Raw genomic sequence first — 27673 nt, 5'->3', positions numbered from 1 at the left:
CCCTCCCACCCTAATTAGCTCCACCCGGGTGTGTGTTTTTGTCAGGAGTTGCAGGGTTAATAGCTGGAAGAACCGGTTTTAAAGTGCGCCCTCAGAAGTTGGTCTGGCTGATTCTTCGGAGGAAACTGGAGCCTGGGTGGGAGGCGCCAAGCCCCAGAGATGGCCTGTGTCCACAGCCCCGCCTGAGGTGCTGGCAGCTTCCTGTGCGTGTGGCCTACCCCCACCTAGCCGCCCCCTCCCAACGGACTGGGCTTGCAGAGACGGGGAATGATAACCAGCCAGGGGAGGCGCAGCTGGGGCGCACTGGCCACCTCCTCTCCTGCTCTCATCCCAGCCAGCCCTGAGGAGGCCTCGCAAGGCTGAGCAGAGTGGCTGTGGACAGTGCGTGCTGCCACTCGGCTTCAGCCACGTTTTCTCTCCACTGAGCACATGTCTACCCAGAGGCCCAGTTCTTCAGAAGCACATGAGTTCTCCCATTCACGCTCTGACCCTGTCAAGAATCCCTGACTGTCCTAAGCATTAACATAGCACACTGGGCCAAAGTTTAAGGGTTTTCATAGGAAGGCTGCTGAGTCCTCACTCTATGCCCGTGATGGGAGTACTACTGCTGCCGCCATTTTACAGATGAAGAAACGAGGCACTTGAGAGTTCAGGTAACTTGCTGAAGGCCACACGGTCAAGTAAATGGCAGAGATGGGATTTGAACTCATGAATGCCTCCTCGGCACTGTATTCTATTTCCTCTCTTGTGATAAAAAGTTGGGGACTTTGAGACCTGGCAGGGACAACCACCAGGCAGTGGGCCCCAATTCACTTCCTCTGGGGCCTAGTCCGAGTAAAAATCAGCCCAGACTCTCCAGTGACCAGGTTCATTTCAGCTTCTAGGACCTCTGCAGCAGGATGGACACGGGTGGAGCAGAACCCAGTCCCTCCCCTGCCCCAAGGATCCCTACATACACACACCCCTCTCTCCTCCTTTTGGGTCCAGGCAGAGGCCACAGTCCTTGGCCACTGGAGCCTGAACTCTTTTTTTTTTAATTGTGGTTAATTTAAAAAAAAAAATATATATATATATATATATATTGTTCAGTAGTGTTAAGTATGTTCACATTGTTATGAAACAAATCTCCAAACCCTTTCAACTTGCAAATCTGAAGCCGTACCCATTAGACAGCAGCTCTCCTTTTCACTCTCCTTCTCCCCAGCCCCTAGAAACTACCATGCTCCTTTCTGTGTCTAGGAGTTTGACTATTTAAGGTAACTCATATAAGCGGAATCATACGGTATTTCTTTTTGTGACTGGCTTATTTCACTTCACTTAATGTCCCTAAGACTCATTCAGGTTGTATCATGTGACAGGATGTCCTTCCTTTTTAAAGGCTGAATAATTTTCCATGGTCTCTATATACCACTTTTTTGTTTATTCATTCCTCCCTTGAAGGACATTTGGGTGGCTTCTGTCGCCCGGCTATTGTGAATAATGCTGCTATACACATGTGTGTGCCAATATCCCTTTGAGATCCTGTTTTCCATTCTTTTGGTTGTAGACCCAAACGTGGGGATTGCTGTATCATATGGTAATTCTATTTTTAATTTTTCCAGAACCTCTGGACTGTCTTCCATAGCCACGGCACTGTTTTACATTTCCACAGATAGTGCACAAAGGCTCCAATTCTCCGCATCCACATTTGACATTTTCTGTTGTTGCTGTTTGTTTGTGATAGTGGTCGTCCTGCTGGGGGTGAAGTATGGCGCCTTAACTTCTGAGCATGGAGTCTTGCACAGATGGGCGGGAGCCTTGGGCCTCCCCATGCCAGGATTGAGACTCGCACGGGACAACAACAGTTCCTGTGACATTGTCCCCATGGCCAAAGAAGCCGAGTGATTCTGGCTGAGTTGCTGAAAATCCCTGGGCGTGTTACAACGTCGTCTCAGGGACTCCCTGAGGAACTGCTGTGGTTCCATGAACCATTCCCGGGTGAGCCGTGTTTTCAGTAAGTGGTGCGTAGATCACGATCTACCATGATATTAAGTATGATTTTACGGTCTATGATCATGGTGCTATGAATGACCATAGAATGTAAGCTCCATGCCGGCAGAGCCATTTATCTTGCTCATCTCTACATTCCCAGCACTCGGCAGATAGTAAGTGCTCAGAAAATACTTGTTGAATGAACAAAGAAAAGAATGAACAAAGAAATTAACAAAGAGCCAACAAAACAAAGAAACAAATGCTTAGCTTTCTGAGTGTGTACAAAGCAGTCCCTCTGAGCGAAGGTGGCCCACAGTGGTGGACGTCAGCCGACTGCCGGTTCCTACCTGTGGTGGCTCGCAGACTCTGTTTCACAGTGGCCTCCGTTGTCCCTCCTCCTTGCTGAAGCATCTTGTACCTGCTTCCAGCCACCAGCCCAGTCCTGGCACTCTCTCACTCTCTCTCTCTCTCTCTCTCTCTCTCTCAGGACTCAGGAGTTCGTTGTTCTCATGGGGCTGTCAAGGAGAGGGTTTAAAATGTTTGAGAAGGGATGCCTTAGCAGATGTTGGCAGGCAGGGATCAATTGTCAGCTTTGCTTCAAGAAAAACAAAATGTATCTCTTCTTGCTCCTCACAGGGGATCCGGGATTTTTCCGGATCTCAGCACTTTTTGGTGCAAGCAGTAACATCTAGCAGCCCACCCACCCGACCTCTGGATACGAAGACACTTCAGGGGAGAATGAGAATGAGGGAGTTTCAAGCTAACACAGACTCGGCAAAACTTGTTTTCTCTAGAATGGCAGAAGGAGAGGGCCACCATCGTGGGGACAGTATGCCAACCCCAGGGCCACACTCGGATGTCACAGTCTGTAAGAAATGCAGTGAGGTAACACTTGCTACGTGCCTGGCACTGTTCTGAATACTTTACTAACTCATTTAATCTTCCCATTGATCTTGAAGAGTGTCGCACCCATTGTACAGATGGGAAAACCAAGCCACTGAGAGGTAAGTCACCTGTCTGTGGTCACACAGGTCCCGGGATTTGGATCCAGGCTTGTGGTTCCAGAGTCTGGGCTTCTCCCCTGAAGTGTACTGGATCTCTTTAGTCTTTTATCAACCTGTTTGTTAAGTCAACATCATTTATAGAGAGCCTACTATGTGTCAGGCTACACCCCCCAGAGTGAACAAAACACAAGCCTCACCTCCAAGGCTTTTAGTCTAACAAAGATGCTCATTCCATGAGTCTTATCTGTAAAACTAGGCCAGGGCAAGTGGGACCCAGACTCACAAATTGCCAAACCAAATTCAAATTCACTTAGTGATCAAGCTTCCTGACAAACTACTTCTCAGGAGTCAAAATTTAATCTTTTTTGAAGAAAACGGCTCTAAGGGTAGATGTGTTTTAATGGTAACTCTGGCCTCTGGAAGAGATTCTGGCACATTCGAACCAACAGGGGAAGCTGTTGACACCGCTGTAGTGCCCTTCATGGGGGGCACACCTATCCACCCAAGAACCAAGGAAAACCAGGATTTCCTCATAAAAATACCGAATGAAGCCATTAGTAATATCAAGTGATATTCATACCAACCACATTCCCGCACTAGAGTAGGACCACTGGAGTTTCTGGGGCCGCCCCTCGCTTCCCTGGAGAGCCCAGCCAAGTAGCATTTTCTTGTCAATTCAAATAAACCATAGATTCTGGGTGTGCAAACTTAAAAACCAGAATGGAAAATCCCCTGCATGCCACAGACACAGTGCGGAGAGACGGAACACTTCTATGTCCCTCTGCTTACAGTGTAGTGGGCAGTTCAGAGCTGGGGCCCAGATGAACTCCCAGCTCTGGAGCTCATGCAGGCAAATCACCTTCTAGCCTTCAGTCCCCACATCTGTAAAATGGGACTAATGACCAATAATCGTACCTTCTGCCTAGGGTAGATGTAAGGCTCAAAGGAGGGAACCTAGTGGGGAAATGCCCCACACGTGGCAGCTAGTATTATGGTACTGCTGACCGTCGAGCAACATGGGTTTGAAATGCACAGGTCCACTGATATGTGGGTTTTTTTGGATAAATACAGGATAGTGCTATAAATGTATTTTCCTTTCTTTACGATTTTCTTAACATTTTCTTCTCTCTAGCTGACTTAATTGTAAGAATACTGTATCTAATACCCACAACATACAAAATGTGCATAGATCAACTGTTTCGGTTATTGGTAAGGCTTCTAGTCAAAAGTAAGCTATTAGTAGTTACGTTTTGGAGGAGTCAAAACTCATACATGAATTTCTACCATGCAGGGTGCAGGGGGTTGGGGGGATGATGCCCTTAAACCCCGCATTGTTCAAAGGTCAACTGTATCTTATTACATATTATTATCTGCAAATGATTAAATGATTAAAATTTATTACATTTAAATAAATGTGTTATGAGTACCTTAGGAGAATATTTTTCTCTGTTGCTCTAAGTTAAACATTATCTGTGTCCAATGCAGGGTAAGGCCTGTTTTGGAGGTTTTCAGTGAGGTGACAATAGTAGTGTGACTCCCACCTTCCATGCCTTTATTTTTAAAGATTTTATTTACTTGTTCAAGAGAGAGACAGAGATAGCGAGAGAGAGCATGAGTGAGGAGGGGCGGAAAGAAGCAGACTCCCCGCTGAGCAGGCAGGCCAACAGGGACTCGATTTCAGGACCCCAGGATCATGACCTGAGTCGAAGGCACACACTTAACAGACTGAGCCATCCAGGCGCCCCATTATATCTTATTTCTGAATGAGACAAAATTTATTACCAAGAGGAAGAATACTCCAAGAGGTCATTTATCCGTTATACAAAACTACATCTAAGGCATAAGATTGCTCTATAGCCCCTTCTTAGACTGGCCCTGCAGGGAGCCCTGGAGCATGTGACTGTCCCCACCTGAGGGGCAGACAGGGAAGGGCCAGCAATGGAAATGCGAATGGCTCCATCTACCCTCGTTCCCGGTTACCGACTTGGGAGAAGCTGTCTCCACTGCCACAACCCCCCAGATCTGAGGGTCTGGAGGCCCTGATTCTCAGAAGGGAGACGACGCGTCTGGCAAGGGACACAAAAAGAGCCCCACTAAACCTAAAGCTAGGCAACCGCTTGGTCGTTCGGCGGCTTCTCAGATCGGCAGCCCATCAGGCAGAGGAAGGGGCTGTCATCCTGGCAGGGGTCATGAGGCTTGAGGAGGAGGCTGTGTTCCAGGGGCCAGGCAGGAGTATGTGTGGAACTCGGGGCAGCCCCGGGTTACTCCCATGCCCAGGGCGAACTGCGACCCCACAATTAGAGCAAGCAGAGCCACGGTGACGAGGGGCACAGACTCCTTTGGGATGAAGGGCAGCGTCACCCTGCCAGGGAAGAGCCAGCGGAAGCGCCAGCCGGCCAAACGTGGGGGGCAGAGGAGGGTTACGTGACAATCCATTTCTTCTCCAGACTTGCTGTAGCAGGGGGGACTGGGAATTGTTCGACAAGCCCCCCTCTTGTACGTTTTCCATAAACTGTGGTCAGTCTCCATCGTGAAAGCTCTGAACTTGAATGTGGGATGCTGGCTGGTTCTGCCAGGTCCTCGTAGATTCCTCGTTCGTCGGTTTGTTCTCTCCTAGCTTCAGTGTGCTTTTCTTCCCAGCTCCACTCCTGTCACCAACTGTCTTAGTTCAGGTCCCCCAAAGCAGACCCCAGATGAGGCTCTGTGTGTGGTCAAGACAGGAGCCTGGTAGGGAGTGGTGGGTTCAGACAGGGTTGGGAAAGAGTGGAGGCCAGGGCTTCCAGAGGGTGGCCACCTCCTGACCCCACCGGCTCTAACTGTGCTCTGGGCTCTCCCTCCCTGCAGCCAGCGCAGCTCCAGAGCCCTGAGGACCAGCTGCCAGAAAGAACCACAGGGCTGGCTTGGAAGCAAAAGCATGCCAAGGCCTGGGTGCACCAGAAATGGCAGAAAGGACTGAGGGGAGGGGGGCACTGGCATTTTCTGCTGCCAACTTTACTGCAGAAATGCTTCTGGAGTTGCTTTGCTCTCATAGTCAGAATGAATTCAGGCCCAAGACAGGGAACCGAGACGGCAAAGCAAGTCTGTTTCCACAGAGCAGAAGACCACCTGTACCCAGCCGTGCCTCTGAGGGCCAGGGAGCCAGGGAAGGTGGATACACTGCCCTGCCCTCCAGAACGTCCCCTCCAACTGCAGAGAGGAGAAGCCACCTGTGAACTTTTTAAACCACAGGCCAGGAAGCCCCCAGGCGGCCTATTATTACAGGGCAGAAGGGAAGGACGTGACCCGGGAGACTACAGACTGGCAAGATCACTCTGAACCCAGGAGACGAAAAAACAAATCAATATAAAGAATTGGCATTGACAAGTTCAAGACACAATTTGTTTTTTCAAATTACACTTCCTTAAGTTTTGCTTGGGCTTAGAGCTGTTTTTCAGCCAGGCAGATTTCCAAGGGTCAAAAGCTGTTTTGAGAACAACCCCATTCATTGGTTAATTCACTGTGTCTTCCTTTCAGTGCACGTTTACGTGAGTCCCGCTCTGTCAACAGCCACTGGGCTGAGCATAGAGCCAGTGAGAAGAGACACTGGCCCTGCCCTTACGGAGTTCATGGTTTAGCAGGGAGACAATGGCTGCATGAATAAGTACACACAGAGATACCAAGTACAGATTGGGACCGGTGTCTGAAAGGAAAAGTGTGGAATGCCATGAAAGGGAAGAGCAGGGTGAACTGAATTAAATTGATTTGTCAGGAAAGACCCCTCTGAAGAAGAGGCATGTGTAAGTTGAGGCCTGAAGGAACGAGCGGGAGTTAAACCATTTTGAGAAAGGAGGTTGGGTGTTGGGTGGGGTGGCCCTCTGGAGCTGAAAGAACAGCCTGGGGGCTCTTGGGTGGCTCCGTCGGTTAAGTATCTGCCTTTGGCTCAGGTCATGATCTCTGGGTCCTGGGATCGAGCCCCACATCGGGCTCCCTGCTCAGAGAGAAAAGAAGAAAAGAAAAGAAAAGAAAAGAAAAGAAAAGAAAAGAAAAGAAAAGAGGAGACGTTTGGCTCAGGTCAGAGAAGAGAAGAGAAGAGAAGAGAAGAGAAGAGAAGAGAAGAGAAGAGAAGAAAGAAAAGAAAAGAAAAGAAAAGAAAAGAAAAGAAAAGAAAAGAAAAGAAAAGAGAAAAGAGCACTAAGGCCTGAAGTTGAGCTAAGGATCAAACCAACCAGAGCAAGCAAGCAGATGAAAACACCCCGATTCCCCCAAAGGGTCCAAGCAAAAGTTTGAGCATGTTTCTGCATGTGTGCATTGGGGCTGGGTTTCCAGGAGGGGAATGGGAGCCTAGAATGGTGATAAACTTTAGCCCCCAAACCAGCTCTGGGTCAGATACTTAAATCATTTGGAAATAATAAACCGTCTGATCAAAGGCAAGGTCCAGTGATCTTGGCTCCCAGCACTGCCCAGCCCAGGGGGTGCCACACACTGCAATGTCCATGAAGGGGGTCCCCCGCTACGGTAGTGTCGGCAGCCATAATGTCCATTTGGAACAGAGCTTGTGGGAAAGAGACTCTTTGGAGATCACTGGGGAGAAAAGAAGACAGTTGAACAGTTGAATTTTTATTTTCTGAAGCTGGAGACCAGTGAGGGAGGACAGCAGAAATTACAAGTGTGATATGTATGGAGAAGACATGTTTTTTTTTCTACAACAAAAAATATCTGTGAAACTTTTAGATTGATAATATTGAGTCCAAGAGGCAAGGCCCTACCCTCATAAAGCTTGTAGTCTAGTGGGGGAGAAAAGACATTCATTTAAATAATATAAAATTGCTGGAGGAGGTGGGGTGGGAGGATGGGGTGGCTGGGTGATGGACATTGGGGAGGGTATGTGTTGTAGTGAGCGCTGTGTGTTGTGTAAGACTGATGAATCACAGACCTGTACCCCCAAAACAAATAATACATTATATGTTAATAAAATAAATTAAAATAAAAAAAGAACAGTACTAAGAAATTTTAAAAAATAGTAATAACATAAAAACAAATGTGTAATTGTCAGTTGAGAAACAGCTCACAGGAGAGGCCCATGGTGGCGGGGATGGAGGGGGCTGTGGTTGGGTGTGAGGAAGGGGAATTCAGGTAGACATCTAAAGGTTGAACACAGGTTATTTAGGCTAAGGGAGTGGAGTGGAGGCAGAGTGAGAACATTCTAGGCATTGGGAAGGGCATGAGAAAGGCACTGTCATGGGGACATCTGAAAATAGAAGAAACCTGGTGACTGGGGCACAGAGAACATAAGAACAAGGAGAAATAACAAGGCTTAAGGGAGGAATTCAACTTGGATTCTAAAAACACATCCTATGTGTTCATGGAAGGTGGAATTGAGAGGGCAGGAGAGCAAGCAGGGAGACCGGGTAGAAAGCTCTTGGAGAGATACAGGGTGGCCTGGACCAGGGTGTGGACAATGATGACAAGCAAGGGGCTGCAGAGAATAGGATGGGTGCGAGACATATTTAGATGTAAATTTGGCAGGAACTGGTGATAGGCTGAATGTGCAAGCTATGAAGGACGCCATGGGGAGAGAGGAGTAAAGGATTCTGCCTGGGAAATTAGGTGGGTGCTGGGACCATTCATCAAGTTAGGGATACTCGGAAAGAAGGTTCTGATTTTAGACATTTAGACATAAAAGAGTAAGTTGGAGGTGCCCTTGAGACCTCCAAGCAGAAACAACAGGGTGAATAGATCTGAAACTCAGGAGAGAGGCCTGGGATAGTAATATCAGTTGGAAAGTTACTGGTGTATGAGGGTCATTGAGGTCATAGGTATGAATGAGGCTGCACAGGCAGAATATGAAAGTATGAATGTGTACAGAGCTGTGGCTTCGTTGGTCAAATTTGTTTGGAAAACACTGGGTTAAACATACTTGAACTGGATTCTTTGCTGCAGGACCTCTCAGGGGCCTTTGAAAGGCTAATGAGTGGGGTGCCTGAAGGGCTCAGTTGCTTAAGTGGCTGCCTTCCGCTCAGGTCATGATCTATGGATCCTGGGATTGAGCCCCATGTTGAGAGGGAGCCTGCTTCTCCCTCTTCCTCTCTCTCTCTGCCCCTCCCTTTGCCCCCCCCCTCCACAGGAACACATGCACCCTCTCTCTCAAATACATAAATAAATAAAACCTTTAAAAATAAATAAATAAAAATAAAAGGCTAATGAGTGTTCGTATTTCTGGAGGGGATAAGAAAGACTAATGAACACTGGGAATCTCTAAATTCAGAGATTCCTGGACTTTTTTTGACTACAGAATCCTTCTATCACAGGGTATCTTACTGCACTAGAAAAATCTTTCTGATATAAAGTATGGTAACCAGAGCCCTTTTTTTTTTCTTTGAGGATAAAACCAATAGTAATACCTCACAGTTGAATAGTGTACCACACTTGACTGAGTGCTCTCATATCACTTACTCAACTCCCAAAATGACCCTCTTGGGGTGGTCTTAGGATCCCCACTCACAGAAGAGTTTCAGCGACATTAAGGGGCTTGCCCAATGCCCAGTGTCTCACAGCTGGTGAGGGGAAGACCCAGAACTAAAGCCAGGACAACCAGGTCACCAGGTCCAACCTCAGGCTCAGTTTCATGACCTTGGCTGTTCCCATGTGAAAACACATGGTCTTTAACAATGTTGTTAGTTTAATAGTTGTGAGGCTGATGCTTGGATCCTCAGAGTCTTCATCTGGTAGCTGAAACGCCAGCGCTTCTGACATGACTGCTGGCCTGCTTCCTCTTAGCCTCAAAATGACGACACCAAATCAGACCCAACAGCCACTGACGGTGGAAGCACATGGTTGTCCTCACGAGGTCAACTTTCAAGGCCAGAGCCATACCTCCAGCATCCCGGCTTCTCGTTAACGGTCAGTTACGACTCTAACACCCACGAATTTATCTGAAACTTACAAAACCTTTTTATTCTTTTAATCTTGTATCACCACTTGAGATAATGGGGTCTATAAGTTGATCCTTCCTATAAAACCTTTTATTAATCTTTTATCTGTTGATTGAAAATTAGGCTGTTGGAAATAAATTTCTCCAAGAGGGAGGATGATTCTTAGATATAAGACAAGCCAAGACTACCTTCTAAAATGAGCACGGGACTCCTCTTTTCGTAAAATTCAATATATGCTATTAGTGATGGTCTTAAATAACATCTGGGAGTTACTCCTCGGCTCAGCTATGCTCTCAACAGACAGACACTGAGCTCCTCTTCATGGCAAAGGTCTGTGCTGGCTCTTGTGGGGGAATGTAGAATATATTCCCCATTAAGGAATTTTGGGTTTTTTTAAAAACTTTTTTTAAAGATTTTATTTCTTTGAGAGAGAGAGTGAGAGAAAGAGCACAAGCTGGGGAGACAGGCAGAGGGAGAGGGAGAAGCAGACTCCCCGCTGAGCAGGGAGCCCAATACGGACCCTATCCCAGGACCTCGGGATTCTGACCTAAGGTGAAGACAGACGCTTAACTGACTGAGCCACCCAGATGCCCTGGTTTTTTATTATATAAATTTTCATTGAATTATATATTCAGAAAGGTACACAATCATAAATTTTCACAAAATAACTGTGCTCATGCAACCACCACCCATATCAAGAAATTGAGCGTTATCAGCTACCTGGCCCCTCTTCCCAGCACTGCGCCTTCCCTCCTTCCCAGAGGTAACCAGTGTTCTGACCATGTATTAGTTTGCTATTACTACTGTAACAAATTAATACAAACTTAGTGGCTTAGAACTATATTCTCTTATAGTCCTGGAGAATAGAAATCCCAAATCAGTCTCACTGAGCTACAATCAAGGTGTCAGCAGGGCTCATTCCTTCTAGAGGCTCTCGGGAGTACGTTTCCTCATCTTTTCCAGGTCCTGGAGGCCACCTACATTGCTTGACTTATGGCCCCCTTCCTACATTTTCAAAGCCAGCATCGTAGCATTTTCTCTCTGACTCTGATCTTCCTGCTTTCCTCTTATTAGGACCCTTATAATTAGATTAGGCCTACTTGGATCATCAAGGAAAATCTCCCCATCTCGAAACCTTTAATTTAATCACATCCACAAAATCTCTTTTACCGTATACGGTAATATATTGCAAGGTTCAGGGGATTAGGACATAGATATGTTTGGGGGGCCACTGTTCAGCCTACCACAGACCATAACACCATAGTGTCGTGTTGCCCATTTTGAACCTGAAGTAAATAGAATCATACACTCCTTTCATGCTGTCTTTTGATTTTAAACAGTTTTTAGAGTAGTCTTTCTTATGAGTCTTTTGCTTTAAGGTTAGTGCTTTTGTGTCTCTTTAAAGACATATTTGCTTACATACCCCAAATAATGAAAATACTCTATGCTTCCTCTCGTTATTATATTATTTTATCTCAGTTTTAAACCTACGATCCATCTAGAATAAGTTTTTGTGAATGGTGTGAGGTAGTTACTAAGGTTCGTTTTTTTCCTGACATGGATACCCATACGATCCAGTACAATTTTGAAAAGATTGCCTTTCCCTCATGAGTCTGCATTACTACTTTTATCCAAAACATCTGTTTAGGAACCATACCACGCTGTCTGGATCACTGTAGCTTTTAAATAAATCCCGCTCACCACTGGTGCAAGTTCTCTAATTTTGTCTTTCTTCAGTATTATCTCAGCCACTCCTGGCCTTCTGCATTGCCATATAAATTTTAGAATCAGCTGACCAGTTTCTTGGAATTTGACTGGGACCACACTGAATCTGTAGGTTTCCTAACCTAGTCCCCAAGTCCCTGAACATTTATTTGTGTCTTTAACTTAGTTCAGTGACATTACTCTTTTTGCCCAAAGACGTTGCACATCTTCCCCTGGATTTATTCTTAGGAGTTAGTTTGTTATGTTACTCTAATGCTTTACCATCATTTAAAAATTCTATTTTCTGGGGCATCTGGGTGGCTCAGCTGTTAAGCGTCTGCCTTCGGCTCAGGTCATGATCCCAGCGTTCTGGGATTGAGCCCCGCATCGGGCTCCCTGCTCCGCGGGGAGCCTGCTTCTCCCTCTCCCACTCCCCCTGCTTGTGTTCCCTCTCTCACTGCCTCTCTGTCAAATAAAATCTTTTTAAAAAATTTCTATTTTCTGATTTATTTTTCGTATGTAGAAAACAGTTGATTTTTTAATATTGATCTTGTATTCAGCTATCATGCTAAGCTCATTCGCTAATGTATATAGTCTGTAGGTTCCTTTAGATCGTCTCTCAATAGCTACATCTATATAAATAATATGTATTACACACATACTCATATATATTTCTCTATATTATCCACGATGCTGATGAATAATGGCAGTTTTCTTTTTCTTCTTCATTCTCATGTTTCTTTCCTTACTGTTCTATCTGTGAACCTCCAGTGCAATTTTGAATAGATGTGATAACAGATATCTTTGTCTCATTTCCAAATTAGGGGGATTATGATGTTTGCTGTAGGATTGTTTATAGATGTCCTTTGTAAGATTAAGGAAATTCTTTCTATTTCTAATTGGCTAAGAATTTGTTTTTAATCATGAGTGAATATTGACTTTTTAAGATTTTTTTATTATTCATTTGAGAGAGAGTGAGCAAGCAAGAGCACGAGCTGGGGGGAGGGGCAGAGGGAGAAGCAGACTCCCTGCTGCACAGGGAGCCCAACATAGGATTTGATCCCAGGATGATGACCTGAGCCAAAGGCAGATGCTTAACCGACTGAGCCCCCCAGGTGCCCCAATACTGAATTTTTAAAAATGTTTTTTCTGTATGTATTGACATAATCATAAGACTTTCCTTTTCATTCTGTTCATGTGACAAATTACATTAATTATCTTGGCTTTGTATTTTGAAACAATTTTAGACTTATGGAAGAGCTGCAAAAATAGTGCAGAGTTTCCTTATACCCTTCACCCAACTGCCGCAAATGCTTATTTTATATAACCATAGGATAATTGTCAATACTTAAATAACATCGGTATAATACTTTTAGTCATACCATGCACTTTATTCAGATTTTACTGGTTTTCCCACTAATGTTCTATTTCAGGATGCCATATTGCATTTAGTTGTGTATCTCCTTAGTCTGCTCTAATCTTTGACAGTTCCTCAGTCCTTCCTTGTCTTTCATGACTTTGACAGTTTTGAAGAGAACTTTGTCAGACTATCCTTTAATTTAGGTTTGTGTGATGTCTTCTCATGATTAGATTGAAGGTGTTCCTTTTTGAGCAATGTACTGCCGAGGTGATGTGCTCTCCCCCTTCATACCAAAGGGTACGTGATAGGTCTTGCTATTGGTGATGGTAACCTTGATCACTTGGTTAAAGTGGGATCTGCCAGTGTTCATTGAGTTTTAAATATTAAACTTTCCTTATATTCTTGGAATAAACTCAACTTGGTTATTTCTTCATATATTTTAGGTTAATATTTTGACTAGAACGTTCATATCTATGTTTATAAGAGAGCTTGGTAATTTTCCTTTCCTGAAGATTTTTGTCGGAATTTAAGGTTAAGTTGGCTTCATTAAACAAGGTAGTAACTGCTTCCTCTTTATTCTCTAGGAGAGTTTACGGTTTATGTAAGATTGTTGCTCTTTCTTCCCTAAATTCTTGAAGAATTCACTGATGAAGTCACATGGGCCTGGAGTTTTCCTTGAGGGAAGGTTTTAAATTATAGATCCGATATATATAGGACTAGTTGGATTTCTATTTTCCCTTGTCTCAGGTTTAGTACAGTGTCCCTTTTGAAGAATTTATTTCCTATTTTCAAATTTATTGGCAGAAACTTATAATATCCTTATATTCTTTTTTTTTAAGAAATTGCAGTATAATCATTTAATGGAATATCATACCACAGTGAAAATGAATTAAGTACAGCTAGAAATTCAACATTGCTGAATCTCAAAAACGTAATTCTGAGCAAAAAAGACAAATTACAGATGGATATATAGACAATGATTTCCTTTGTATAATTTTTGTTTTGTTTTGTTTTATTTTTAGAGAGAAAGAGAGAGTGCCCACGCATATGTGTGTGAACAGGGGAAGGGCAGAGGAAGAGGGAGGGAGACAATCTTTTTTTTTTTTAATTAAAAAAAAATTTTTTTTAGTTTTTTTTTAATTTAAATTCAGTTAGTTAACATACAGTGTATTACTAGTTTCCTAGGTAGAGGTCAGTGATTCATCAGTCTTATATAATATCCAGTGCTCATTATATCACATGCCCTCCTTAATGTCCATCACCCACTTTTTTTTCTTTAGTGGGTTCCATGCCCAACATGGGGCTCAAACTCAGAACTCAAGAGTTGCATGCTACACTGACTAGCCAGGCAGGTGTCCCTTCGTGTATTCTTTTGAAGGTAGGATCTGTGGTGAGTTGCTCATTTTCATTCCTGATATCGATACTTTGTTTCTCACTTTTTTCTCCATTGTTCTTGGTAGAGGCTTATAAAGATTCCTGATCTTTTTGCAGAACCAATTTTTGGGTTTGTTGATTCTCTCACTGTACATTTGTCTACTATTTCCTTAATTTTCTGTCTTATCTTTATTATGTTTCTACTTTCTTGGGTTTAATTTGCTGAGTTCCTCCTTCCCCGCCCAATTTCTTTAAAATTCTTACAAAGCTGATTTTCAGCTTTTCTTCAACATTTACGTTGAAAGCTACAAATTGCTGTCCCTACTCAAACACAGCTTGAACTGAGTCCCACATGCTTTGATAGGTTATATTTTTATTATCATTTAGTTAAAATGTTTTCTCATTTTTCTTTGATGCACAGATAATTTAGAAGTTTATTTTCTAAAAATGTGGGGATTTTTCCAGGCACCTTTTGTTATTGACTTCTAGCTGACTTTTACTGTGGTCATAGACCAGAAATTCTCCCAAAGAAATAAAAGGTAAGAACACTTACCATTCGTTTCATGAGGGCAATTTAACCTTAATACCAAAACCTGACAAAGATATGTGGGGAGAGAAAAGGAAAGGAGAAGAGGATTAAAATCCTCTGAAATCTGTTGAGATTTGTTTTACGGATCAGCATGCAGCCAGTTTTGATAAATATACCATGTGTAATCAAAATTTTAAAACTGTATTCTGGGGGCATCTGGGTGGCTCAGTCTGTTAAGCATCTGCCTTTGGCTCAGATCACGATCCCGGGGTCCTGGGGCTGAGCTGCCCAGGGCTCCCTGCTCAGCGGGGAGCTGGCTTCTCCCTCACCCCCTGCCATTCCCCCAATTGTGCTCTTTCTCTCAAATAAGTAAAATGTTTAAAAAAAATAACAATGAAAGTGTATTCTGCAGTTGTGTGCAGCATTCTCTACATAATTAGGTCACATGTGCATTTGTTAATTGTGTTGTTCAAATTTTTTATATCCCTGTGGTTGGTTTTTGTTCTCTGCTGCTTCTTCTAAAAGTAAGAGAAGTGAAAGTTGTGTTAAAATCTCCCATTTTTCCTTTTATTTCTATTTTTGCATTATAAAATTTGAGGATGTGTTATTAGGTACAGTTTAGAATTGTTGTATCTTCCAGATGGATTGCCATTTTTATCCTTATGAAATGTACTTCTTTATCTCTTGTAAAGTTTCTTGCCTTAAACATGGTCTGATATTGGTATAGACATACCAGATTTCTTTTAGTTAGAAATATATTTTTCCTCCTTTTACTTTTATTCTTTCTGTATGCTTATATTTGGGTGTAGTGATTTATTTTTAATCCAGTCTATTTTTACCTTTTAATTAGAATACTTAATCTCTTTATATTTAATATACTTACTGAAATATTTGGATATAAATCTACCATCTTCTTATTTTTTAGTTGTTACAGTTGCTCTGTTTTCTTTTTCCCTTCTTTAACTTCTTTGGAATAAAGTATTTTTATTATTATTCCATTTTATTATTATTCCTCTTTTATTAACCAGTTCATCATTGATTCTTTTATTACCCTTGTATTGGTTATCTTAGACCTAAAGATTACAACATGCATCTTTGACTTACTAAAATCCAATTAGCACTTTTTTTTTTAATTCATGGATAATGTTAAGGACATTGGAATACTTTAACTCCTTTTTCCTACTTATATTTTATGTATTGTTATGTACATCAATTCTACAAATATTCTAACTCTCTCAAGATATTATAATTTTATGCAGTCAATATTAATTTAGATTTCCTTGTAGGTTTACTCCTTATGGTGCTCTTTATTCCTTTCTGCATCTTCTTGCTTCCGTTTGGAATTCTTTTCCTCCGACCTAAAAAACTAGTTTTTCCTTTAGTGTCTGTCAACGAGCTGCAAATTATCTCAGTTTTTGTTTGGCTGGAAATGTCTTTTTTTTTTTTACTTTCATTTTTGAATGATACTTTCTCTGGGTATAGAATTTTAGGTTAGCAGTTATTTTCTTTTAGCCTTGTATTTTTATTTACTTTGTCAATAGAAAACCATTGACCACTGTCTAGCAGTATTTACAATAAAGTAAACAAGATACAGTTGGATAACATTCTGACTACTACAAAGTTATTGTTTTTCCTGGTTTCTGCTGAACGAGGAACTCAAATACTGAAAACATTGAGCCTACATGTAAGGAATGACTCGAGGTAAAGAAAAAACATGCAGGTCAAGAATTTAGATTATAGGAGTTTGTTCACCCATTTATTCCAGCTGGCCCTAAATTGCCAACATCTCTAACCATCTGATTATGATTTGGTTTACATGAACGACATCCTAGACATTCCATGAATCATGATCTTTTAGTCAATATAGAACACGGATTTCAACTTATTGAAAAGGAATGGTTCACTAGAAGGAACCTTTAAATGTCCATTTAACTAAGTTTTGCTTACCTAATTAAAACACACCAAGACATCTAGTTTTCTCATTTGGGTGGAGAGGTTGCTGGTAGTGATAAAATTTTCCTTTCGGCATCTTGCAAATAAACTTGCATTTATATGACTATAGAGATTGATATGGATTCTGATATGGCTGCTTTTAAACTGTCCGATTTAACTTGTTTTCATTATATTTAAATTTTCAACTAATTTCAAATTTTGAAATGTTAAGACATCAGGAAAAATTTCAATTTACTTTAAGTGATTTATTTCTTAGGTTGCTGAAAATATGGCATCCCAGAAACATGGGCTTACCCATGGTTATGAAATGCTGTTTTTATTTTGGTGAATGTTTAAAGAAAAAAATAGAAAGGAAAGCACTTACACATGTATTTTTATGTATACACACACACACACACACACACACACACACACACACACCAAAAAAACCCCAAATAAACAAAAAACCCAGAATAGTCCTTACGCATGTAAGAGTTAAACAGAAATTCTGATGAACAACTCTGAAGATTTCCCCCAACATTTAGAAAAGGTGTTCTCTAATATAGGGGAATGACATCCCATGGTCTCAAATATTCTTTTCTGATAAAGGAAGCAACTATAGAAAGCTTTTATTTGTTCAAAGTAACCAGTGCTATAGATGCAAAAAATCCTCAACTCCCCTGATACTATTTCAAAACAAACAGATCAAACTTCATTTTCATTAGAATGTTATTTCCTCATCCTAATAAATCAAAAAACCAAGACCCAGATTTTATATATATAAATATCTATGAAAAGCAATAGAAACAATTATTGAATTTCATCTTCTAGACAAGAATGCCAAGTTAGTCTCACTTCGTAAAAAACAATGACACTTTGAAGACACTTCCTATCTGCCCCTTTCGCCAGCACCGATGGAGTCGGCCTCACCTGAATCTTTTCCATTTCATGACAGACAAGAATTCTCCACTGCCGTCTGTGACGCCAATTACTCATTCAGGATCAAGACCTCTTGGTTTATCCGCAGCATCGCTTTTCTTCTTTGATTTGCTATCTATCATCAGTCACGGTCAGATAAAGCTTGCCCTTTTGTACCATCTTTTTCTTTACCAGCTTTCTGAGGATTAGGAAATACTTCAGTTCACTCTAGACGGTCTACATTGTCTTCAGCTTGCCAAGTATTGTCAGCATCTGTAAATCTCTTCCACTTCAGGGAATACTCCACCTTCCCATTCACTACACGTCGGTCCGGTACCTTTTCCATCACAAATTCTTCAGGCTCTGCCTCTTCTACTTTTTCACTCTTTCCTTTCTGTTTCTTCCCCATTTTTTGCAATGTCATTTTATTGGAGGTCTTTTTTTTTTTTTTTTTTTTTAATTGCAGGCTTGGAGAGCTGGTATCCACCACCCCCGGGGCTGCTCCACGTCCCAGGACTGTGGCGTCTCAGGGCCCACACAGCTCAAACTCCAGCCACATTCCTTCTTTTAGCCTTTTAAAGATATCCTTTCATTATTGTTTGGCTTCCATCATTTTAACTGAAAACTTGGCTGTCTTATTATTGTGCCTCTGAACAAAATGTGTCCTGTTATTTTTTATACTAGTTATATTTACAGTTTTTGCCTTTAGTTGTTTTTTGCCTGTTTTACTATGATGGGTCTAGTTGTAACTTCCTTTGTAATTATCTGTGGCTCTATGTCTTTTGTCAGTTTTTAAATCCTCAGATTAGGGGTGCCTGGGTGGCTCAGTAATTAAGCGTCTGCCTTCAACTCAGGTCATGATCCCAGCGTCCTGGGATCCAGCCCTGCATTGGGCTTCCTGCCCAGCAGGAAGCCTGCTTCTCCCTCTCCCACTCCCCCTGCTTGTGTTCCCTCTCTCGCTGTCTCTCTCTAATAAATAAATGAAATCTTCAAAAATAAATAAATAAATTCTCAGATTATTTTCTCTCCAAAATTGTTTATGCTGTATTATCTCTCTCCTCTTCCAAGACTCTAATTACACAAATGTTTATACTGGGTCCCATATTTTTCTTAGTTCTTCCTTTTCTGTATTTCTTAAAATTTTTATCTTGCTGTAATTATAGTGAAGTCTACATATTTTCTTCTGGTCTATATTCAAGTTCATGAATCATCTCTTCAGTTGAGTCTAAGCTGCTTTTAAATCCTTCCACTGAGTTCTTAATTTCAGTCCCAGAATTTTTATTAGACTATTTTTAAAATATATTCAACATATCTGTTTAAATTACAGCATTTTTTTCTCTTGGTTTTCAGTCATTTGTTCCTATCTCTTGATATGCCCAGTTTTATTGTTGTTGTTTATTTAATGCCAGACACTATGCATGAAAAATTATGATAATTTGAAAGTCTGGATGATGTCATCTTCCTCCAAAGAAGATTTACTGTGGTTCAGGCAGGCAGTTGGCCAGAAGAATCTCTAGTCTAATCTGAGATTGATTGGATTCAGATCTGAGTTTCAGTCTCTGTGAACACTAGTCTATTTTCAGGCTAGCTTTTATTACCAGGGTGTAGCCCTTCAAGATTCCCAGTTGAAAGACTGGGGTGTTTACCAGGACCTCTCCTTTTGGAAAGCTTAAATCCCAATTTTTGTCTGCCTACACCTGCAAGATGGCCAGTGGTCCTGCTCAGCATCTCTGTGCATACTCAGAATCATCCAATGCCTCATGAAGGAAAGTAGCTGCATATGTTAAGCTGCTTCCTCTCTATAGTTCCTTTTTCTAGAACACCTTAGACTCTGAGTATCTCTCCAATGCGTTCAAATAGATGTTTCTCTCTGCTAAAAAACATCTAGATTTTTCTTGTTTTTCTCATATGGAGGGTTGATCTGATACAAGCTAGTCCCTCATAACTAGCACCAGAAGTCTTCCCCTAAGGAGTTTATAACTAGTACTGCTCCATTTTACCATCCTTAGTTCTTGCCCTTGAGGAACTTTGCTTTAAAACTCAGTCCTGGCTGCTATAATGAAAAATCCAGGATAAAAAAACAAAAACAAAAAACAACTAATGCCTTGGGGCACCTGGGTGGCTCAGTCCGTTAAGCATCTGCCTGTGGCTCAGGCACGAGCTCAGGGTCCTGGGATTGAAACCCACATCAGGTTCCCTGCTCAGCAGAGTCTGCTTCTCCCTCTTTCTCTGACCCTCCTCCCCACTTGTGCATTCTCTCTCTCTCTCTCTCTCTCTCTCTCTCCCTGTCTCAAATAAATTTTTAAAAAACCTGATGCCTTGGATATTGAATATTATTTTTCAAGCATATTGTATAATATCGACAAAATAACTAACAATTATTCAGTGTTTACTCTAGGAAATGTCCTAGTATGTCCCGTGCATTAATTCATTTAATGGGATAGAGTGAGAGTCCAGTGCTGTCCATATCCCTTAATCATAGACTTTGACCAAGGGTGAGTCATGGGTTAAAGATGATATGTAATTTAACAAACACAACACAACAATTCAACAAACATAGCCAAGGCCCAACTAAGGAAAAAGTTTAGTGCTATCTAAGCTATCAGATGACAGGGAATGCACAGAAGAAAAGGTAATCTACAAGCCTCAAACTGCTTCCCCAGTAGTCTTTTTCCAGTGGGAACTACTAACAAAGTTTGTAGCAAAAGACTGACAGTGAGCAAGCTTACTTTCCACTCACGTGCAACCTGGCAGAGGTGATGTCTAAAGTAAGTAGCGGGAAGAAGTAACAGGAAGAGAAGAGAGAACAATCAAAATCTTATGTCAACAGTCCCTGGGTACCAAGAATCAGCTTATTTGCATTCAACAGACACCAAATAATGGCAGATTTAGGCCATGGAAATGAGCTGGGTGACCCATATAAGAATGGATTGGGTGTGATATGGTATTAATGGCCCAAGACCCAGCCCAGAAGTGAAGGAGATATTTCGGCTGTTGGCCCAGAAAAGCAGACGTATACACCAAACACCAGGCACGGAGCACAGAACACAGCAATTCCACTCCAATTTCATCTCTCAGCCAGACACTCTTCAGGGCCAGACCCTCCTCACCCTTTTGGATCCTTGTGCCTAGTAATAAACAATGTGGGTGGACCTTCTTCTTGCTATTGGATGGAATTCTATCTAGCTTCCTCAGGACTCCAAAGAATTTTGTTTCCACCGGTGGAAGCAGTCTGAGGCAGGAGAAGTCGTGGCTGTCAAATAAGTCTGCCTTAGTTCAAGTCTTGGCTCTCACTGTCACTTAGGTGACTTTGGGTAAATCATTTAACCTCTCTGATGCACAATACCCTCATTGTGAAATGGAGATGATGATAAAAATAATCAAGATGACATAAGATAATGCTAGTGAAGTGCTTGGCAAAAAAAATAAACAAATAAAGCAAAATAAATGTTGGCTACGGCCATTATTTAACTTAATTTAGGGTCCTGGAGTGTGTAGGAAGGTCTTAGACTATTGTCATTGGATTCCTCATTTGAGAAGCGGCCTCAGGAGTGTTGTGGGAGGGGAAGGAAGAAGTGGAAAACAGGAGGTTCCATGGTTCTACGGGGGAGCAGGGGTTTAATCCCACAGGGACGGTGCTCCTCAGGCTGGTATCCAGACATTTTTGGAGAAACATTGCACAAATGGATGACTCTGGGAAGTCATTAGCCAGGTTTCCTGTTTTCACTTCTTCCTAGCAAGAAACTGGTTCTATTTCAGAGACATCACAGGTCTCATCTTCCCTGTAGCTCCCCACTCCAGAAACACTGAGGCTGGCACAGTCCTAGGTTGATCATGAATGGATGATGCCGCCCACCCGTGTGGTCAGAAGTGCTCTTCCACGGAGCTCAGGGGTCTCCCACTCACCAAAATGTCTCCTCAGTAAAGAATTAAACATCAATTATTTAGCTTTTAACATGAATTGAACTAATGCGTCGTTCTGCCCAAGCGTATTTGCATTTTATGCCTACTTTCGCTCCGGAATGAAAACCAAGAAACAGCAGTAAGAAGGGGAACTCTAGAAGGGTTTTAGAGTCAGAACCCCTCCCCCCCAATCCCTACTTCCGGTTCTTATTAGCTGTGTGGTTTTGGGTAATTTATTTGTCCTCTATTGTCCTTGACATCCTCATTTAAGGGTCTCAAAGTTCCTTCCAGCTCTAAAAACCATGTCTGTGAGAGTGGTATTAGTTAGAGGACCTGAAGCCAGCCCAGAAATCACCCACAGGCATATAGTCACCCCATTCCCAACCTGACCCAGGAAGCTTTGAGCACACCCACTGTGCCCTCTCGCCTGCCCCTCCCCCAGCCTCTTGTGAGTCTCCCCCACTCTCACCCTACCCTGAGGACAGGGCCTCACCTCAGCCCATCTCTGAGGGTGGTGGTAACCAGCCCCCACTCGAGTCTCCCTGTGCAGCCCGTCCCCCCATCCCCTCCCAATCCCCATTTCCTGTCTAGCAGATTTACAACGCAGTTCAAAGAAGGAAGGATGATATAACAGCTTTCCTGCTCCCTCCCTCTCCCAACTGACTTAGTCTAGCTGGCTTGGGGCCAAGTGGTTTTGTTCTCTTCAGCCTCCCATAAGTAAAAATACTCCAGGCCCCAGCCCTCCCGCCTGTGACATGGCGTCAGCTCCCAAACCCACTGGTCAGGCTTTTGCTCGTGGGCGGGAAGGAGGCAGCCCTGTGCTGCGCTGGAGTCTAATTAAGTGCTGAGGAAATAAACCATGGGCTTCAATTTTAGTTCCGAAAATAGCGATGGCCTAGGATTCCGCTCTCTGGCCTGAGCTGGGAGACTTGTCCCACCACTTGTCTTCCTGCGCCTGGCCTTCAGGGTTTGCTAAGGGAAACTAGGTGGTGGGGAGGAGAGGACAGGGGTCCGAGGAGCGGAGACAGCCCGCAGAGGCCCAGGGTTCAGAAGTCAGTGGAAGAGGCACACCTCAGGGAGAGGGGCATTCGAGCCCAGGGGCTTAGGCTTTTCCATACCCTCTATCCCTACTTGGCAACCTAGCCCCGCTTCTAGAATGTGCTCTCAGCCTGCAGGGCCTCCAACAGTTCTGGCTCCTGCTGAATGCACCTCCAGAGCCCCATGTGGCTAAGAAGGCAGAGCTCTGGCCAATGTTGGGGTAATTCTCTAGGCAGATCATAGAATGCACGTCACGGTTTCGTGTCTAATCAATCCTCTCGGGCAATGAGGATGAGGAAAAACATCAACAAACGGATTTGTGGAAATGAAAGCTTCGGCAAGGCAACTGAGTGTGCGGCTCCGTTAGAGCGTCTTCCCGCCCCCCTCTGCCTGGAAGGAGGGCCGCAGCCTGCTGAGGGAGACAGGCCGTCCGCCGCGTCCGCACCAAGTCCAGAGCGCTCGCCAGCTTTGCGCTTGGCAGCGCCTTGGTCGTTCACCCCATCCCAGCTCTTCTCACTCGCTATCGTCACCAGCCGCGGCTCCGTCAGACCGTGCCCGGGGCTCTAGACGCTTCCCCAGCGCCCGGCGCACAGGAGGTGCCCGGCTCGAGCGCCTTTCTTCCTTTTCAGCCCCCCCTTTCGAGCTTGCTCCTTCTCGTGCGGAGCCCGTCACCTCGGCGCGGCAGGGTCGGGCACGCGGTCGGGGGTTCCGGGACCCCGTCGAGCTCGGGGGCCTGGCCGACTCCCGGGGACCGCAGAACCGGGGGCGGGTCGCGAGCGCCAGTGGAGGCCGCGAAGCCGAAGCCACGTGCGCCGGAAACGAGGCCCGCGCCCACTCCTTCTAGGGAGTCGTTGGAATAAGCGGGAAGGAGAGTTTCGAAGGAAATCCGGAGCGAGGGCTCTTACCTGCCGCCCTTCTGTAAGAGCCTTTCCATCGGGTGCAGGCGCAGAGCAGGTCGGCGCAGCAGCCGCCGGGCGCCTTCTGGGAGCGGCCTTCCGATTTCGTCCGTCTCTCAGATAGTCAGTCCCTCGTGCTCTGAGCAGCCGCCACAGCCGCAGAGGGTAGGGGCGGGTCGTTACAGTTCGGTGTGAGAGGGCCGCATCGGGGCGGGGACGTGCGGCTGAGGGGGACAGGGCAGAGGCGCCTGCGGCGGCGGCAGAGGCTACTCGGGCCTTCCCGCGCCTTGACCTGGCTCTTGCAACGGGCCCAGGGCGGGGGACAGGCAGTCGGCGGACAGGCTGCCTTGTCAGGGAGCCTTGGCTCCCTGGGCTCCTGCTTTTCGCTCCCAGGAGGCGCCTCAGGGCCCAGCCGTCCCTGCACAGCCCCTTCTCTCGCTGGAGCCTGAGCCACGACACGGGCGCCGCAGGGCCGTGACGAGGCTGCTGGGAAGGGAGCGCAGCGCCCCGAAACTCCGCTTTGCCCTCCTGCCCCACCCTGTGGGTAACTGTCTCAACCCCCAGCTGCGCTCGCGGAGGCGAGCGCAGTGTGGCCAAACCACAAAGTCCCCATTTGGAAGATCCCGTTTCCTAACCACCTTGGCCTGACATCAATAGCAATATTGCCCCACAAGGAGTGGCAAGCCATTTACTGCGGGAACCGCCAGCGCCAGCGCTCCACCACCAAGTTCAGACGCGAAGAACTCCCCTCCGGGGTGTAAAAGCCAGTTCAGAAAGAAGAAAAACAAAGCTTTCGGCCTAAGTCTCCTCGGGAGACACCCTCAGCGCCCCTGCACGCAGCTGCCCCTCCTTCCAGGGCTGGCCCCTCCTTAGAACCCCATGGTCCCCAGCTGTGCCAGCTTCCAGGCCCCCTCCTTAACCCCTTGGTTCCTCCATCACTGCCAGAGAAAAGTTAGGCCTCAGAAGTCCTGTGCAGTGCCCAGGGGCAGAGTGCACCCCGCTCCGCACCCAGTGCTAATGGTGTGCACGTTCTAGGGCCTCTCCTACTAAACCTAGTCAGTCGTTGCGGCCGTTCACGGAGTACCTCGTGTGGCTTCCCCACTTGCATTATTAGCTCTTCTGAGACCTCTGGGCTTTGAGCATAACTGGGAGGTAGGAATGGTTTCACCTGTCCTGTGAGAGCACACAGGCCATGCAACCGGCAAGCAAAGGCGGGACTGAAACTCGGCTTTGCTCTCTTTCTGCCCACCCTATCTCTGACCTTGAGCAAGAGTTGGTTCTCAAATGTGCAGATTAAAGAGATAACCACCACTCTAAAAAAACCTTCAAAACCAGAAAACACTGGATTGAGGATTAGAAGAGCCAGGGTTTCTCCCTAACCAAAGGGGCTCATTGACTTTGGACAAGTACCAGCCTCCTCGAGCTCCCACAGCCTTATCTTCAAAATGGTGTGAATAAAAATATCTTTCTTTCTTCCCTCTTGGGTTTGTTGGAAAATCAAATAGACCCAGTTGGGCAAAAGCATCATAAACTGTAGAGAAGGATGCTTGATGACTCGGACTCTGCCACGGGACGCACGTATTCTAAGACAAGGGAGGCTCACCCAGGTGATCACAGGATGAGTTTGGGGGCCTGACCTGCCAAGAGCCTTTCATTTCATTAGTCAGAAACAGGCTCTGAGGCATTCTGTAACACCGTATTATTTTTATGATTTTGGAAGACCAGAAGGGTTATCATAATGACAATCGTAAGTCCTCTATGACTGAACCTGGCCCATTAAACAGGTGACCCACTGGCAGGAACCCCCTATGGGAGCCATTGTCTTCAACCCACCTATTACCCTCCCTTGTCACTGGCACTATGTGAGATTTTGACTCTGCCATGGAAAAGAATCAGTTAATTAAATTTGGATCATTGAGTTTATCACCAAAGCCCAGAAACAACCTCAACGTCCTTCAGCTGGGGAAATAGAGAAACAATCATGGTTCATTCACACAACCGAGTATGACTCAGCAACAGAGGGAACGAAGGACTGTTGCATGCAACAAATGCTTTGTGCAAAATGGAAAGAGTCAGACTCAAAGGCTATGTATTGTATGATTCTATTTACATGACATTCTGGGAAAGGCAAAACTATAGGACAAGGACCTGATCAGTGGTTACCAGGAGTAGATTCCAGGAAGGATTTGACTAGAAGAGAGTGACACAAAGGAGTTTTGGGGGGTGATGAATCTGTCCTGTATTTTGATAGCGGTGATGTTTACATGACTCTACATATTTGTTAAAACCCATAGAACCGTCTACCAAAAGCAGTGAATTTTATGGTAGGTCAATTAAACAGATTTTTGAAAGTTAAAAAGTAAACTACTCAGAATTTTTACAAATGGGCCACTGGGAAAGTACAGCATGCCGTTGTATTGGGTAGAGTAGTGCCGTCCAGCGTAGTGCTGAGGAATTCCCAGTCTGGGAATTTGGCCACTAGTCCTCTGGCTTGCGCTGGCAGCAGTCACCTGGGTAAGGTGTGAAGAGAGCCCCATCCCCTGGTGACCTGATTCCCTGGTAAACCTTGGAGACTCTAAACAAGCTTCCCAGGTTGTTTGGGTTCAGTTGGCTAACAGCCCACATTTTGAAGCCCACTATTCAGCCTTTCTTCATTATTTGGGAATTAAATTCTTTTGTGAGCAGGTCCTTGAATGCCTTGGAGTTTTCACCAGTAAAATGAGGACAATTAGCCCGTCTCCTGCTTTATAGTGACTTGGGCTCGAACTCACGACCCCAAGATCAAGAGTTACATGCTCTTCCAACTGAGCCGGCCAAGTGCCCCCCCCCATTTTATTTCATCTTTTATTGAACAGATCTACGTTTCACCATTTCTGAAATGTAAAGCTAAAATAAGACTTTAAGAAGGTGCCCGGCCGGCTCTGTCTGAAGCCCCTCGTTGATACAGAGATTACTTAAAAATAAAATCTTAAAAAAAAAATAAAACTTTAAGAATGTCAAATTCGAATGTCCAGTAGCCACACCTGGGTGGCTCAGTCCATTAAGCGTCTACCTTCGGCTCAGGTGGTGATCCCAAGGTTCTGGGATCGAGCCCCACCTCAGGCTCCCTGCTCAGCAGGGGAGTCTGCTTCTCCCTCTCCTTCTGCCCCTCCCCCTGCTCATGCTCTCTCTCTCTCAAATAAATAAATAACATCTAAAAAGAAAAAAAGAATGTCGAATAGTAAAAGAGGGTGAGGTCCTATTCACACATTTAGTGAGTAAGCAACTAGGAAAATTTCATAGCGATTTGGGATGGGAGAACGTTTCGATATATATTGGGGGTGCTCCAAAGCGCCACCTCACCCCAGTCGCAGGGGGCTTGGCAGCCTCCGTGTTCTGTTCTTCTGGGGCCGGCACCCTGAACATCTTTTCCAGTAACCTGACATCTTGGAACTTACCCAATCTCTTGGGAAGTGGTAGCTTTGACCTTAAGGGGATATTGTTAAGATGAAATTTTGTCTCTCTGAAATCTTTTTCTCACAGAGAGAAACCCAAAGCCAGAACCAGGCCTTCTGGGATGACCATAATTCTGAGCTCTAGAACCATTCAAACAGAAGACGGATGAGAACCTGGGTTCAAATCTCAATTCTATTGTTTATTGTCTCTGTGATTCTGGGCAAGTAATTTCATTTCTTAGAATCTCAAATTCTTACATTCAAATATTTCAGGTATAAAATGGGGCCAATAACTGTGCTGACCTTGTGGGGATACTATGCCATTTGGAAGATACATGCTGGGGGTATTTAGAGGTGTTGTGATGGCTGAACTGTCAAAAGATTTGGCAAAAACAAAACCATATAGGGGCGCCTGGGTGGCTCAGTCAGTTAAGCATCTGCCTTCGGCTTGGGTCATGATCTCAGGGTCCTGGGATCGAGCCCCACGTTGGGCTCCCTGCTCAGTGGGTAGTCTGCTTCTCCCTCTCCCTCTGCTCCCTCCCCCCTGCTCGTGCTCTCTGTCTCAAATAAATAAAATCTTTAAAAAAACACAAAACCTTATATACCTGTATTATATATACATGCATATATAAAACAAACTTGGCAAATGTTAAGAATTGTTGAATCTAGGCGACAGGTATATGGGTAATCATTCTTTCA

The 27673-nt window shown here is 44.4% G+C and overlaps 1 pseudogene; it reads right to left on the bottom strand.

Moving 5' to 3' along the window:
* Positions 1-17455: 17455 nt before the first annotated feature.
* On the bottom strand, positions 17456-26945 carry LOC103675834 (annotated as a pseudogene).
* Positions 26946-27673: the final 728 nt, after the last annotated feature.

The sequence above is a fragment of the Ursus maritimus genome, unplaced genomic scaffold, assembly GCF_017311325.1.
Source record: "Ursus maritimus isolate PB19 unplaced genomic scaffold, ASM1731132v1 scaffold_13, whole genome shotgun sequence".
Taxonomy (NCBI): domain Eukaryota; kingdom Metazoa; phylum Chordata; class Mammalia; order Carnivora; family Ursidae; genus Ursus; species Ursus maritimus.
Note: the sequence above shows the minus strand (reverse complement) of the source record. Positions and strands in the feature narration are given on the sequence as shown.